At 41.8% G+C, this 13,816-nt stretch overlaps 1 protein-coding gene across 4 annotated transcripts in view; it reads right to left on the bottom strand.

Moving 5' to 3' along the window:
• Positions 1 to 1,011: 1,011 nt before the first annotated feature.
• The window catches only part of ERICH1 (glutamate rich 1), a 96,977-nt gene continuing 84,172 nt past the window's right edge, over positions 1,012 to 13,816 (bottom strand). For 2 of the 4 annotated variants that reach the window (XM_039568384.1, XM_039568390.1), the window contains 3 exons: positions 4,762 to 5,180; positions 3,971 to 4,059; positions 1,012 to 2,164 (listed from right to left, as the gene is read on the bottom strand). The gene's annotated coding sequence lies outside the window, so the exon portion shown is untranslated. The remainder of the gene's footprint in view (positions 2,165 to 3,970; positions 4,060 to 4,761; positions 5,181 to 13,816) is intronic. The other 2 variants (XM_039568386.1, XM_039568385.1) reach the window with 2 other exon arrangements.

The following is a 13,816-nucleotide window of genomic DNA, read 5'->3' as shown; positions in this document are numbered from 1 at the left end:
ATAGGTTAGGTACCAATGCCTACATCTTCTGCTGGGTGCAGTACCAACTTTTCACCTAAAGGTAATTTTCTGCCCAGGCCCAATTCATCAGCAGCAAGTTGAAACGTGTATGTTTTTAAAATAATTTCAATTACAGCTCCCTGGTGCTTCACTGTATGTTCCTGAGGCTCCTATGGCCCCTACCTTTATAAAGTCTCCCCACATGCAGTGTGCCTATTGCCTGTGTTGTCCTCCTGTCATTTTCACTGGTACTAAATAATTAATACTAAATAAATTTCAAAAATATTCAAAACAATTCTCATGGGAAAAGTACACATTCCTCGTGAGTGTCATTTCCAATGGGAACATTTCAGTGGCCAAGTAAATTATTTTATTCTAGTATATCTTGTTAAAATGGTGTTATTGCACATGTTAATGGTCTTACATTCATGTTGGATGGGAGCAGGAAATCAGTTAACAAAAATGCAGCAGCCAAAAATCCTATAATAGATTAGAAGGTCGTATTTATGGCATACTGAGGGTGGTGGTGGGGATCACACTATATAACATCAGTGTCTGTGACTGAATGCTTTCCAGAGGTGTCATTCTTACTTTTGTCAATGAGTTCAAGTATTTTGTTTCATTCCTTGTAGTTGAATGCAAAAGATGGAATATTTCATTATATTACTATTTTTTTAAAAATATAAACAAAAATTCATATAAGATGGAGGTAATATATGACCTGGCACACTGAAAAAACATTACCTTGTAAATACTGATTTTCTCATCATCTTCAATTTAACAAGAGTTGTGGGGTGAGGAGAGACATTTCTTAGAGAGGATGAGAAAAAGGCAAACAGGGACAAGAACAATTCAAAAATAAAAAAGTAAAAATTTCAGCCTGATTCAATTTGTGGTTTGTCATGTTGGAATGAGCAAGCTGAAGGGTTCAAAATATTCAGCTGTGTAGGATGCCCCTTAGTGGTTGAATATAAACACTGTTGACAGACAAAATAATTTTAAACACTGAAAAATACCCCAAAATAATATTTGTATTTAGTAACAAGAACAAAGGATTTTAAATGCTAACATATGGACAGAAGAGCCTACAAAGCCATGTTTACATAAAAGATAAGAAACAGTTGGAAAAATGCAAACCAATAGTAAGAGAACATTCCTGAATAAGCTATTGCACCAAATGAGAAGAAAACAAGGGAGAAGTAGGGGGAAAAGGTCAAACTCTATTTCTATTTTAATCAGAATGTATATTATGGAATGAGTTGACTTTGCAGAAGAATACAGCCACATATTGAACTCTGCAATAGAACCCAACCCAATATTTTTACTGATACTTTCTAGAACAGAGAGTTTCTGCACAGCTATGAAGTTATCTGGTCTGAAGCCACAGGCCCTTCTCATATGGCTGGTGTAGCCTGTGGCCATCTCTGCTGTGACAGAAGGCTACAAGCTTGTGTTACAATGCACAAACATTGCTACGCAAAAGGCATCAAGAAATGTTTAAGATTCAATAGAAAAAGCTAGAGTGCCCAGATTCTGTAATACCCAAACGTACACTGCAAATAGTCTATGGGAGATTAATTTCATTTGTTCTAACCCTTGTCACGAGGAATATATTGCTTCTAACTTCCTCTTTGCAAAACCAGTCTTTGCATTGGAGTAATTTGCAAAAGCTGAAACACAGTGACACTCCCAGAGCCCAGCACCCACATTGGTCTGTTTACAGCTACTCTCAATGTAACTGTATTTTATACCTTTAGATCTCTGTGTATACACTGGATAACAGAAGAAGTCCATAATATTTACAGAAAGTTTGTCTCATTTGGAAATCCGATGGTTCTGAGAGCAGTTATTTTTTTCTTTCTTGAAGTCTGCAATTCTTCCATCTATTTAACTTTGCTTGTAGAAATCACGGCTGCAGTGTCTCATTGCCTCCTCACTGGTAACTGAAGCAGAAAAGCCACTCATCAGCAGTATATTGACATAAGCCTGGACTTCTTGGGTCACATCCTAACACAGCTTAAGTGGTCAAGGGGAATCTCTTTGTTTGAGTTAGCTGGTGTGTGCTGTAGCTGGATATGCTGATCCCAAACATTCCCAGGAGCAATGCTGCCCGCTGCAGCGCTGCATCTGACGGGTTGGTAACGATCTTTGCTGCAGCTTGAGTCTAAGGGAGAAAGAGGGCAAGTTACAAGCTGATTCAGCTCAGTGCAACACAAAAGAAGGTCTTTGGAACCTACAAAGTATCTTTTTCTTCTCCGTGCCATTTAACAGGGTATGACTCTGCTCTGAAGAGCATTTCACACAATCTATTGCACGTTTTGGAAGGCCCCCCTTTTTATCAGTTTATAAAAGATAGAACACATTTCTGATAAGACTTTCCTTTCAAATGCAACTCGTTGATTTTGATGACTTTAATGGGGTTCCCTCTGGCTACCTGAGAGGAAGAGCTGAATCAAGAGTGGAGGCTTAGGCATAAAGGAGAAAGAACTTTCTTATTCTGTAAAGAACAAAGATCTCTTCCTTCCCACAGATTACCTACTAACACAGGATGCTCCCTTAAATGTTGGATATTAATTCAGGAGAGCAAGGCTAGAAGGGATCACTAACATCCTTTATGATGTCCACAGGTAGTACTAGACCAAGCAGACAAGTTTTAACACAGTCACTTTGTCAACTCCAATGAAGAAGCAGGATATGCCAAGCAAAGTAAAGATAAGAATTACTTATTTACTATCTGAATAACAATCAGAAAAGAAATTAAGTTACTGTTGCTTCCCTTGTCCATATGATACACTGACCAAGAGGCAGAGACACGGTTGCATGGAGTCCCTAGAGAGCAAAACAAAAATTCCTGTACATATTGGCACTTTGAGTTAAAACATAGCACGTGTCTTTCTAGTTGCTGCATTTGGTTTCTTTAAGTTAAATAATTACTAGGCCTCAAATAATGATTTTTTTTTTTTTTTTAATGCTTTCCCTTGCAATCCATGGATGAAAAGCATGGCATCACTGACAGGAGCAACAGATTCCAAGGAGCCTCTTTTTCACTTCCAGATTCTAGGTTTTTTATTGAGCTTGAAGAATTAGAGCTGAGTGCTCTGACCTTGATAAATGTGTCTGACTGTGGCTACTTCAGCCGCAAAATAAATAAAGACAAAAGAAATCCCAAACAGAATTACTATGTAAGGTGATATCAAAAGATATGCAGGGAAGTGTGAAAGAAATTCATGGCTAGGACTGAAACCCAGCATCTTTAGTTCAGCCTCTCAACTGCTGAACTATCCCCTCTCAGCTACTTCAGTCTATGATTCTGGATGCAGATCACAGTGCTAAGAGCTGTGACATTTTCCAGAGAAAGGATGGATACTCTGTAAATATCAAAACATGGAATACAATAAGGAAGATGTTTTACTTTGGTGTATATATATGTATATATATTTATAGCTGCTTTAGTCTCAATTATTCGGATGATTTAAAACGTTTTCTATACATGCTTTTATTTGTTTTCTTCATATAATGATTGATAGTCTGATTTTCCAATGTTCCAGAGGTCAATACTGATTGAGGTTTCCTTATCATGGCCACAGAAGCTGGCTGAAATGTTTTACTGATGGGTCAGCTGAGTTGTATCCTTCTTTTCATTAGCATTTTCCCACTGCCCCAAACACACAAAGCCATTGCAAGAGAAAAATTATGGAGAAGCAGTTTCTGTTTAAGCACTGCAGAAGAATTAACTCCTTCCAAATATTCTGCATTTGGAATTCCAGCATGATACCAATTATCAAGAAATGTCACAATTCATTTGCTTTTCAGCAGAGGATTAATTATTTGTTATGTGAGTTAACCCACAAGAAACCAGTGTTCCCTTGGGTTTTCCATGCAATAATTTGAAATAAAATCAACCTGATCAAGAGAAATACAGGTATTTTTAAGATTAATTAAAAGCAGAAAAAAAAAAAAAATATCATACCTGCAGCAACCTTATATACCCAGGTGTCATTCTCCGGAGAGGAATAACCATGATTTCTGAGTCTTCGTAGAATTTCAGCCCCTACAATTCTAAAACACACAAAATATTAGTAAACCCCAGGGATGTTTTACAAGTTGACCTCTTAATGAAACATAAGATGAAGCCTAATGCAGTTTGCTACAGTGCCAAAAGCATCCCAAGAAATACAGTATGCACGCATTTCTTGCTCACCTGATGCTCTTTTCCCTCGAGCCCTTTCCATGCTCGAGGTCCCAGGGTACATAAAGCCCCGCTCCGTTGCATAACCTGTCACATGGGATCTGTCTGCACCACTTCGGTGTTGGCAGGGCTGGGACCGTCCCGCCTGGGGCCAGGTATGTCTTGCAATATTGGAAATCTCTCTGGGAATGCTTAAAGCTCATTAAGAGAGCTGACCTCCTTAATAAGAAAAGGACCTAAGCCTGCTTTATAGATAGTACTGGACATAGGAAAAGGAGGTCATAATAGCATTTTGTGTCACAGAGTGACAATGCAAATAGGATTGGATGGTGTTTATATAACTTAAAGCATATATTTATACCCACAGGATGACCTGACTGGGTAGGAAGCTTAATGCAACCATGACCCAAGTTGAAAGGATGTGCTAATATAATAGGGCTATTTGGAGGCACATTTAAAAGTAAGTGCTTTCTTTTCTTATAGCATTCCCTTTTACTCAGCATTATGCACAGTCTTTTGCATTTTTCTACTGCTAGTTCTTTAAAACTAAAAACACCTAACCTGATACTTACTGTTATTACTACTTTCTGTTAACTGTGATCTCTTTTCACTGTAGGGAGCTTGAATTCAGTTCTATTCCTGCAGTCATATAGCACACTTTGTGAGAAATGGTGGTTAAATATAATCTACAAAACTAATTTCTCTAACTTTCAGTTGTGTCCATTGACAGACCATGCTAAGAGAGCTCTTTTTTTCCATTTTCAATATCTGCAATGTTGCACGTAAGTAGCAAGGCAGAATTTGACTCCAGTTGCAGTGCTACTTCTAAACATGCAGGGTAAGAATCTTCAGGTGTTGTATGTCAGGATAGCACCAATGTGCACACTGGGCCCACGCCAGTTTTCATGACAAGTGTTCCAGAGATCAGTGTTGACTTGCATCTCTATAGTCTCTGCTATTGCAGCTTAAGGATCTCTCAGAAATACTCCTGCTGTAAAAGAGCAGAAACATGATTCTACTTGGAGAAATACTCAATTCCAGGAATTCCACAGGTATTTCACAGGTATTCCACAATAGTACCACTTGTCAAGGATTCTCATAATTCATCTGCCTTTCAGCAGATGACTAATTAATGTTCCACAAAGGAATGCTTCTGTTTTATTTTGAGGCTCTGGCTTACATAGCACACAGTGGGCAGTTTTCATTTTCCTTTCACTGCACCATATTTTAGCACACCAACCCCACTGGCACCAACAGAGCCATGTCTCATTAAAAAAAAAGATAACTTGAGTTATCTATACAGTGAGCCCATAGCATCAATCTAAATCATCACCATCGAATCATCACAGGTAGTTCAGGTTGGAAAGGACCTTTGAAGGTTATCTAGTTCCTGCCACAGGCAGGGACACCTTCCACTAGACCAGGTTGCTCCAAGCCCCATCCTACCTGGCTTTGAATATTTCCACAGCTTCTCTGAGCACTAAAAGCGAGAGACTGGGAACCTGCCAATCTCTTGGTTTTTTTTTTTATATTATGCAATTTTCACAGTGACCCCACACTAAACCTTTCGTGCCGTGTCCCTTAGCTATAGGAAATACTGTATTAACAGGAAGCAATAAACATAAAATTGGGAGCTGACTGAAATTAACAGTAAGCCTATCAGTACCTGCCTAAATGCATTTGGGATAAAAACCTATAGTATGAAAAGTCAGAGGCTTTTTTCTTGTTTCTTACTGTATGCCCCATGCCGGCTTTCCCAGACAATCAGGAGAGGCCCTGTGCTTGCTGCCCAGAGCAGGGCAAGGATAATGCTGCAGAGTCTGCCTTTTTCTGTAAATACACAGAGCACTGAGATTTTCCTTTAAATTTCCAGCCTTGCATACATTCAAAGAAAAACCTCCTTACTGAAGTATCAGAGTTTCAGGAGCTGCAAAATTTCTGCCATTTTGTGTGTAACTCTTTCCATTTGGAGAAGGGCAGTGAGATTCCGGTGACATGGTATTCAGAAAGGGAGAGCATTCCAAACATGTTTCTTTGTGTGGAAAATAAAAGGGGAAGGAAAGAATAGGCTTTGGCTGACACAGCTGTCTTTAAAAAGGATCTCTTGGCCATGCACAACACAGCTGAATTGTAGAATATTTTCTGTAATTGCAGGTGCTACCAAAATCTGAATTACATGCCCAAGGACTCTGAAAGAATAACTATCCCAGGCTGTTTCAGGAGAACTTTGATCAAACAAGGGGTTGCCTCCATTCCTTTTGAAGTCCAGGCCTCTGAGAATTGAGTCCTGACTGCCAGGATGCAGAGATGAATGTGCCCCTCCTGGGCTGGGGACTGGACAGCAAGCCACAAAGGTCTCTCTTGCCACAAACACAGGGATCCCACGTGCTGTGCAGACTGCTCACCTCATTCATCAACTAATGCCTTCACTGCTTGATGGAGGCATCAAGCAGCTAAGAATGCAAGTGATATGCTGACATCCTCCCCAATATTAAAGACAAGGGATACTTTGAACTCAGCTGTCAATATTCACCACCTTGTGCTCTATTTCCATTAGGAAGAGAAATCAATAATGAAGTTACAAGTTCCTTTGCTGTAATCCAGTGCCTTTGGGACCAGCAAGGGCTGCTTCTCGAAAAGGAGCAGGAATCAACCAACAGAAATAAATTCTTTTCATACTCTTAAAAGGCCCTTCTTGACTGGCACTCCCCAAAAAGCTTTCTGTGCTGCCAGTGATCATGTCCCTGCCTCTCCAGAGTGTGGAGCAGGGACTCTCATGGCAGCATCACCCACATCAGCTCAGCGCAGGGAAAGCACAGCACACGGGGCTCTGGCCCCTGCTCTTTTGGCGGATTTTTAAGCCTGTGCTGTTGACCACCCTCAGACAAATGCCTCAAATATTTAGACAGTAATCATTCATGGACTTGCCACTTTCTCTATGTGCCCTAGACTTCGTTAGGTTCTCTTTCACAGGCAGCTGCTTCTCTTGACAGCTGGACTTTATGATCTTAGAGGTCTTTCCCAGCTTTAACAATTGTATGATTCCCCCATCATAAGAATCCTCTTTCAGATCCCTAAAAATGTTTTACCTTAAAATCCGGCTCAACTTCCCAGTTTTTCTTGTTTCCTGTGTTCCATACAATGATTCTTATTTACCATCCCATTTTTCCATCTCATTTTCCCACATACATCCTAGCATATTTATTTTTATCCCGACAAAAGGGCCACTACATCAACACTTCCCTCTATCCCAGCTTTAGCACCAGAAATTTCTCTTCAGGAGAGGATCCCATACTGCTTTCTTCTGCTCATCAGTTCTTGCCATTGGAGACCCTTGTGGAATCTGGAATAGCAATGGCCTATGGCACTTGAGACTCTAGATGCTAGCAGGCCCTAACTCCCTCGCACACAGGAGCTCATTGCCTACATCTACTTCTGCTTTGTTTTCCCCTCATTGCTTTTTTTTTTTTTTTTACATCTATTTCTGAAAAAAAATTTAGCCATCCTGCAGCAGAGGAAGGGAGGAGTGAGGCAAGCTCAGGTGCATGAGTCAAACGACAGGAAGAGGTCGTGGAGGTGCCCAGGTGAGCAGCCCCCTCAGGCCTCCCCTCCAGTGCAGCCAGGTCACCCCTGCAGAAAGGACACCAGCCTCGCTGGGAGCTGCTCGAATGGCTGGTGGTGGTTCCTGCTGGTGACGCTGATATTGCTGAGCTGTGTGTGCTGGCCGGGGCTGCCGCGTGCACCGACTGCCACACCCCGCACACAGGTATGGCCTGGGCCCCAAAAATGGTGGGAAGAGTGGGGGCAAGGCATGTGGTTCTCCTGCTGCTGCACTTGATTCCTAAGGGAACCCACCACAGTCACATTACTGGCTTTGCTGGGACAAGGTCATGAGACTGACAACGTGAGAGCAAGAATGTGACACCAAGGAGGGGACAATGCTGTCCCCCGTGGGTGGCTGGGGTGAGCAGACCTCACTGCCAGGGGAAGGCAGCTGCACACCTGCAGACAGGAGACTCTTGGCAGCCCCAAGGCACCTCAGGCAGGTGGCACATGTGCATGTTGATGGGCATCAGTTTCTTGTGCCCCACCACATGCTCAGGGGGTTGGGGCTGATGTCTCACAGTCATTGCTCCTACGTGACGGGTACAGATTGCAGGCAGAACACTGCAGGACACTGCCTAGGTGCAGTCACATTTCTGAACAATAAACTGGTTTAAAGCAAGACTCTCTGCTGGCTTTGAGGGCCATTAAGCTTGATTTACTCAAGGCTCTCTACACTGATACAGGGACAGAATTTCAAAAGAGGATTTCCCATTAGGCATATACCATTTTCATTCTATACCTGGTGAACAATATGACATTTGGAAGTCATGATTTGAAAACAATCCAGATATTTAACTAAAGAACTACTTTCCAAAATTCATCATCCTTAAAGAGTCCAGGCTGAAGGAATATGGGACAGAATTCTGAACATACCCACAGCTTCCAGTATGCCCCTTTGTGCAGGATAGGAGTAAACACGAAGTGCTGTCACTGCAGGCAAATCAATAAAATAAACCATACAAAGAAAAAAACCCACCAAATCTTCCTCAACACATAACTGTATGACTAATCCTGGGCTTTTTGACTTTAACAGTTATTAGATCTGAGAGCATGTCCTTTCAAGTCATTAAGTGCATTACTCAAAAATTAGAGCTAAGCTAAAAGTAATTTTGCTTCAACAACGGTAACTAAACTACCAGCTCTGCTGGGGTAACAGCACTGGGCACTGTCAGCTTATAAAAGGAAGAGACAGTCCTGCCCCGAAGAACCTACAGTCTGTGGGGAGGCAGATGGTTGCCACCAGTTGAGGGAGCACAGGGAAACAAAGAGAACGTATAGGTTGGCATGCAAGGCAATGTTCTCTCTGTAAGCTCAGTTAGACTGTTTCCAAATTTTTGTAGGCATCGCAGCAAAACACAATGTAAAAAGAAATGTGAAGGTGGTAAATGAATTTTAAGATGACAAGGGAGGCAAGGAACAGGAACTATGCTAGTGGTATTGTTGCATTACACAGTAGTATCTTTGCAAAGCACAAAATTAAGGAGATGTACTGGAATATGGTGATGACAGAAGTAGGAAATGCCATCAATAAAAGAAAACTGCAATGCTGTGTAGATGAGCTAAGGCACAGACTGCAGAGTTCAGTCCTCAAAGTCATCTAAGGTTACAGATACACAGCATCAAGAGATTTGTGTTGCTGAGGCTTATGGAGTTACCATTGAAGTAGCTTAAACTATTCATTTATCTCCTGCTGAGTTCCTTGACTCCTGCACTTCCCACAGCTCCACTGCCAAGCAGTTACTCCTGTGTTTGCAGTCTGCCTGCCCACAGTAATTTGACACCATTGAGTGACAAAAGAATAGAAACTGACAAAAATGTAATAGCAAAATAATAGTAAAAAATCAAGTTCATTATGGCTATGGAGAAAGGAGAAATTCTTTCATGAAAGCAAATTTTGTCAAAAAAATAGTGCAATTTGTATGTGTTAGAAACTACAGGGGGGAAGAAATCCAGAAGTATTTCCTAAGCAAAGGTTGGTAAGCATTACTGTCACTGGCAAAGCACAAAGTTACTTCTCCAGAGCTTACTTGGAACCCAGTTCCGTCAAGTAGGGCTGGATCTCTCTCACCTAACTCCAGATAAGGCTCACACAGATGCCTGCCTTAGAACTAGTTGCTCTAAATTCCCCTTCTAATTTACCTATTTCAAATGTTTATGTTACGATCAGGGCAAGAAGTGACAATAGTACAGTGAGTTGGTACAAACTGCACCCCAATGAATACAATGGGACAATTCAAAATGAAGTTGTCATGAAGAATGGCTTTTAAGATGACCAAAGAAAATTAAAAGCATATATTACAAGAAGCTGTGTTGAACCTCACAAAAGGAGCATCATGAAACCCTTCCTCTCAGATACTGATAAGTAGTGAGGATTTCCTTGAACACTGATTTTTGCCTCACTCCCCAGCATCTGGATGTGGTCAATAGCCATGCTTCATCTCCCCTCACTCAGTAGAGGTCTTCATAGAGGGAAAGCAACACTAGTGACATTAAGTGGCCATAGAAAAGCCAACACATGAGAAGGACTGAATTTAAGGCTTTGCATAAACAGTTACTATCTGACCTGATACACAACTACAGCATCTTTGGGGAGACGATCTCCAGTGTCCCAGCACAGTCACTGCCCTACAGAACTCACAGCTACTGATCCACGAGCCATCAGCTGGATAAGCAAACTTGCTGTCATCTTTTCTCTAGCTCAGATGTGTACTAGTATAGATGTATTTATTCCTTTCACAACTGAAAACCAAAATGAAAAAAACCCCAAACTCAAAACAACCCAATCCAAACCCAGGAATAGAAACAGTAGGCATTAACAGAGAGATATGGGATCTTGAAGGTCTGAAGACCTTAATGGAAGCTAGCACCTTTTCAAAAGTCAAGCCAACTACTGGCTACTCTAATGTTTGGGTCCATCTTAATGCATTGTACAATTTTGCAGAATCTGTAGGCCAGACTGCAATAGAAAACTGTTCTAGCAGGTATGGGCAGGGAGAAGCTTGCCTGCCTCTGCTGTGCAAGACATTGAATCACAGGCACCTCCCTGTTATCTCACTTAATACACAGTCCTGGAGAGTTGGTCCAGTTTAAAATGCACAGCAGAATTACAACCGTCTTTTTGGAGCAACAACTTTATGCCTTGCTGCTTCTGTGGTGGGTTTAGAGGTCAACCAGCAAAACACGCTATGAGAGAAGCTGAACACTTGGCCACTGACCCGAGAGTCATCTGGGTGCATACTGCTGGAGAGACTTATCTATAGCCATTATGCTGGTAAGGCTCATATCTGGCAGGCAGTGGACAGACTTCCAGCAGAGGTCCAGAGTCCCAGTCAGCCCTGGAAACAGTTGTTAACAGTTTCCTTTTGCTCACAACTGCAATGCCCTGTCCTGCCATGTCCCAGTATTCAGGGCATGCACTCTGTAAGCAAGGTAGAGCACTGAAGGACATGCAGGACATTCCTGACAGCTTGAGAAGAAGGTGGGGATCATCCTTTACATGAAGCCATTTTTCAGCTACCAAGGCACTGCCGATCTGACATGGGAAGCCTACGGCACTCCTGTAGATGTATCTGGATACATAAGTTACAAGACACATCGTTACTTAAGAGCACATGCGTTCCTCTGACTGTGTACCATTTAGCTGTTATTAATCCATGACAGTAGATTATTTGTTGCTCTAAAGGACTGACACACAGTGGCAGCTATTTTGCACAGAAACAAGGCATTAGGCTCTTTCCTGTGAACAGTCTGCAATTTCCCATCTGTTTAGGAGCAAAGAGGGGCAAGCTTGTTAAGGAGCAAGGCATGTTCTCTCATTCTGCTCTACTCCCCAAAGTCTACATCAAGACACCCACCAGACAGTGGCTCCCATGCCAGGCTGAACGTGTGCTCCTGGCTGGCCATCCTCAGTGGGTGTTTTTCACTGTGAGAGCTAGTATGAGAAATTTTATTACAGTCTGTGCTGAGAACTCTTCATGTTGTGTCCTTTGCTGCTTCTATGGCTGACGAGACTAAGAGCTGGACTGTCATACTCCATGTCCTCATGGGCATCCCTCATTCCATCTGCAGGAGGTTCCAAATCATGCAAGGTTTCATCACAGCACCCCAGGTATCTTCTGCATCTTGATACACAGCACATAGATACTGACCTGTTGTAACCATTGTAACCTGCCCACTGCACATACACACACAGCTCAGAGCCTTTGGACTTTGAATTTGTTTGTAAAAAGCTAGACAGATCATTCCCAAAAGTGCTGTATTGCTGCTGGGAAATTTTCTCATGAGTAAAAAACTGTGCCCATGAGCAGATGCATATGCAACCAACTACTTGACAGGGTTCTTTCTCCTCGTGTATCTCCCACATTGCAGCCTCATTACACACACACCGTCTCCAAGGGTCACACAAGTGAGAGAGCTTATGAAGCAGCCTTCTGACATGTAATTCCAGAAGTGCAAGAATTTGGGTATGGCAGATGAGGGTAGGAGGCTGTGAGATCTCCTACAATGCCTGTGCATGACTGGATGGCTTGCAAAGAACTACCATATTTTATGTGTGTGAACCACCCTAACATACAGCATGCTGTGCTTTTCTGTAACTTAGGACATGTTTCATAGCACAGCCACAGTGTGAAATTATAGCTGCAATGGGGATATCTAGGGTACCAGGACTCTGGAATAGAAAAGGATTGTAAGACGACACATACATTCAAAGCATGACCACAATTTTGGTTCTGATTGATTCTAAAGCACTGATATGCAACAGAAGTACACCACTTCAGCCAGTCATTTCATTGGTCCCTCTCTGTTCCTTTCAAACAAAATTTTCAGACAGTCAAAATGTCTAAGTTACTATATTCCATATGGCTTTATAAATTGTGAGTCATGAATTCTACAAAAGCACCTGTTCCACCTTCTAAACAACCCTGTACAATCTTCTTTTTGGAGGGGCTGGAACTTGTTCTACATGTGATCACAGTTAAAATGAATGTAGAGTGTCTTGAGGTGACTTTATTATGTGTATCCCCTATTGCCACTCTATGCCCAGACATGAATTTTGTGCCTTTCTGTGTCTTTAAAACTGGGTGCGAGAGGAAAAATAAAAAAAGAGCCAGATGAAATTTTCAAAGCCATTTTGTGCTCCAAGGCCACTGCTATCTCACTCTGCGTGCTTCTGTGGTAGCAAGAGCAGAGGAAGCACCCTTTGCTGCTTTTCAGGCAGCTTTCGGCTCCTTTTCTCGGGAGAGAGATGGAGAGTTAAACTCCTTTGTTCCCCTGGGACTTTGGCTTCTTCTTCTTCTCTTCTGGAACTGTTTAGAACACCAGAACATCAGAACCTCACCGGGAGACCTTACACCTGCCCGGAAGGGGGGGCCCCCCACAACAAACTCCAGCTCTGAAGAGGGAAGAGACACACCTACAGAAGGACTCTGAAATCTTCCCAGGTTTCTCTTCCTATTCACTTTCCTCCAAGGAAATTTTTTTTTTCCCCAAACCTGGTGGGGGGGAGGGATGGTTGTAACCTGCCTTCTACCAGAGGATATTTTCCACCAAATTTGTCTCAAACTGGCACATAGAGCTATTATTAAAATGTACAATTTTACTGACATTTACCATTCCAGAATTAGAAAATGTGTCTAAACATCCAGGGCTTCTAAAGTCTTCCACAGTGGTCTCCTAGGAAATTTTCTTACATTTAGTGGCAATGTATCATCCAAAAATGGTTTCTGATTTAGAAACTCTAAATGCTTTGATTCATCCTCAATGTATTTTGCAGAATGCTGTGTGCCTCCAATGCAACAGGCTAGTGAATTAGTCCACCAAGACCACAAAAGGTCTGTAAATTCCCTTGTAAGACTTCAAACTGAAATATAAGAAGATACAAATTACTTGAGCTTTCCAAGTATGACAGAAAATCCCTCAAAGCTTTTAATTAAATTACATAGCTTTAGTGGGAACCTTGCTAGCTGAATTTTTGTTCTTCCATGCTTTCTGGTGTGTTCCCTTGTTTCAGTTCCTTGCAAT

Source organism: Corvus cornix, chromosome 3 (assembly GCF_000738735.6).
Source record: "Corvus cornix cornix isolate S_Up_H32 chromosome 3, ASM73873v5, whole genome shotgun sequence".
In the NCBI taxonomy this organism is placed as follows: Eukaryota; Metazoa; Chordata; class Aves; order Passeriformes; family Corvidae; genus Corvus; species Corvus cornix.
Note: the sequence above shows the minus strand (reverse complement) of the source record. Positions and strands in the feature narration are given on the sequence as shown.